Source organism: Etheostoma cragini, chromosome 14 (assembly GCF_013103735.1).
Source record: "Etheostoma cragini isolate CJK2018 chromosome 14, CSU_Ecrag_1.0, whole genome shotgun sequence".
In the NCBI taxonomy this organism is placed as follows: Eukaryota; Metazoa; Chordata; class Actinopteri; order Perciformes; family Percidae; genus Etheostoma; species Etheostoma cragini.
Genome location: NC_048420.1, coordinates 16630319 through 16633493, shown reverse-complemented (window position 1 = coordinate 16633493; position 3175 = coordinate 16630319). Strand labels below are relative to the sequence as shown.

Sequence of the window (3175 nt, the reverse complement as noted above, 5' to 3'; positions counted from 1 at the left end):
ATCTTGACTTTATCTTTAGCAGCTTATCTCACTGAGCTCGAAAAAAAAAAGTCATAGTCAAAAAAGTCATAATAAGTCTTGATATAGTTTGTCAAAAAAAGTCATAGTATAGTATGACAAAAAAAGTCATAGTATAGCATGTCATGTAAACGCCATAAACTTGTCAAAAAAGTTATAGTATGGTATTTAATTTAAAACAATCATAAAAAGGTCATGGTATAGTATGTCATAACAAAGTTATAGTATAATATGTAATGAAAAAGCCCTAAAAAGGTCATTGTATTTCATAAAATCTCATAAAAAGTCACAATATGTTCAAAATAGGTCATAAAAAAGTCATAGTATATTAGTTCATTAAAAAGTCTTAGTATAGTTTGTTGAAAAAAAAGTCAAATGTTGAAAAATGTTATAATAATAATTTACTTGTTAAATAATTGAACAATCAACCTATAATTTATTCCAAGGAGCTTATCTCACTGAGCTATTTGTGAAGCTCATAAAGAAATGGTTCTGAGTTGTATTCATCGTTACCATTTACTGAAGACAAAAAGTTGTTCAAAATCATAGTATGTGTCACACAAGTGGTAATATAGTATGTCTAAAAAAAATCATAGTATGTCTAGAAAAGGCATAGTATAGTATGTAAAAAAGTCATTAAAAAGTCATAGTACAATACGTAAAATAGTAATAGTATAGTATGTCAAAAAAGTCCTTAAAAAACATAGTACTGTATATGTTGAAAAAAGTAATTATATACTATGTCGAAGAAGTCATAGTATAGTATGTTGATTAAAAAGTCAAAATGTAGTATGTTGAAAAAAGTCATAGTATAGTATTCCAAAAAAAGGTCGATAATAGTATGTTGTATAAAAGTCATAAAAAGGTCAAAGTATAATATGTTGAAAAAGTCATAAAAAGATCATGGTATAATATGTTGAAAAAGTTATAAAAAGATCATGGTATAATATGTTGAAAAAGTCATAAAAAGATCATGGTATAATATGTTGAAAAAGTCATAAAAAGTAATTGTATAGCATGTGGAAAAAAGTCCTAATATAGTATGTTGAAAAATGTCATAAAAAAGTAATTGTCATTGTATAGCATGTTGAAAAAAACAAAGTATGTTAAAAAAGTCTTAAAAAGTCATCGTATAGCATGTTGAAAAAAGTCATAATATAGTATGTTGAAAAATCTCATAAAAAGTCATAGTATAGCATGTTGAAAAAAGTCATAAAAAGTCATAGTATAGCATGTTGAAAAAGAATAATAGCATGTTAAAAAAAGTCTTAGTATAATATGTCATGAAAGTAATTAAAAAGTCATAGTGTAGTACGTCAAAAAGTCATAAAAAAGTTATTATATAGTGTGTCATAAAAATTTACATTATAGTATGTCAAAAAAAGTCTAGTGTGGTGTGTTGAAAAAGTCATAAAAAAGTCCTAGCATGATCCAATCATGACTTCATCTTTAGCAGCTTATCTCACTAATCAGTCACAGTCAAAAAAGTCATAAAAAGTCTTGATATAGTTTGTCAAAAAAGTCATAGTGTAGTAGGACAAAAAAAGTCAAAGTATAGCATGTCATCTAAACGCCACAAACTTGTCAAAAAAGTCATAGTATAGTATTTAATTTAAAAAAAATCATAAAAAGGACATAGTTTAGTATATCATAACAAAGTCATAGTATAATATGTCATGAAAAAGCCATAAAGAGGTCATTGTATTTCATAAAAGGTCATAAAAAAGACACAATATAACATTTTGAAAAAAGGTCATGAAAAAAAAAATCAACCTATAATCTATGTTTATTACAAGGCGCTTATCTCGCTGAGCTATTTGTGAAGCTCATAAAGAAATGGTTCTGTGTTGGATTTATCATTACCATTTATTGAAGACAAAAAGTTGTTCAAAATCATATTTTATGTCAAACAAGTCGTAATATAGAATGTCTAAAAAAAGTCATAGTATGTCTAAAAACGTCATAGCATAGTATTTAAAAAAAGTCATTAAAAAGTCATAGTACAATATGTAAAATAGTAATAGTATAGTATGTCAAAAAAGTAATTGTATGTAAAAAAAAGTCATTAAAAAGTCATAGTACAATATGTAAAAAAGTCATAGTATAGAATGTCAAAAAAGTCCTTAAAAACATAGTACTGTATATGTTGAAAAAAGTGATTATATACCATGTAAAAAAAGTCATAGTATTGTATGTTGAATAAAAAGTCAAAATATAGTATGTTGAAAAAAGTCATAGTCATAGTATTCCGAAAAAAGGTCGATAATAGTATGTTGTAAAAAGTCATAAAAAGGTTATAGTATAATATGTTGAAAAAGTTATAAAAAGGTCATAGTATAATATGTTGAAAAAGTCATTAAAAGTCATTGTATAGCATGTCGAAAAAGTCCTAATATAGTATGTTGAAAAAAAAAACATAGTATATTAAAAAAGTCTTTGTATAATATGTCATGAAAGTAATTAAAAAGTCATAGTGTAGTACGTCAAAAAGTCATAAAAGTTATAGTATAGTGTGTCATCAAAATTTATATTATAGTATGTCAAAAAAAGTCTAGTGTGGTGTGTTGAAAAAGTCATAAAAAAGTCCTAGCATGATCCAATCTTGACTTCATCTTTAGCAGCTTATCTCACTAAGCTCGAAAAAAAAGTCATAGTCAAAAAGTCATAAAAAGTCGTAATAGAGTTTGTCGAAAAAAGTCATAGTATAGTATGACAAAAAAAGTCAAAGTATAGTATGTCATATAAATGCCATAACATTTTCAAAAAAGTCATTGTGTAGTATTTATTTAAAAACATCATAAAAAGGTCATAGTATAGTATGTCAGAACAAAGTCATAGTATAATATGTCATGAAAAAGCCATGAAGAGGTCATTGTATTTCATAAAAAGTTAAAAAATTAATAGTATAACATTTCATTAAAAGGTCTTAGTATTGTTTGTTAAAAAAAAGTCATATGTTGAAAAATGATATAATAACAATTTATTTGTTAACTATTTGAACCATAAACCTATAATCTATAATTTATTACAAGGACCTTATCTCACTGAGCTATTTGTGATGCTCATAAAGAAATGGTTCTGAGTTGTATTCATCGTTACCATTTACTGAAGACAAAAAGTTGTTCAAAATCATAGTTTATGTCAAACAAGTGGTAAT

The 3175-nt window shown here is 25.4% G+C and overlaps 1 protein-coding gene across 1 annotated transcript in view; it reads right to left on the bottom strand.

Annotated features, from left to right (window-relative positions):
* The window catches only part of LOC117957182 (small conductance calcium-activated potassium channel protein 1-like), a 13776-nt gene that overhangs the window by 4850 nt on the left and 5751 nt on the right, over positions 1 to 3175 (bottom strand). The gene's annotated exons all lie outside the window — the stretch shown is intronic.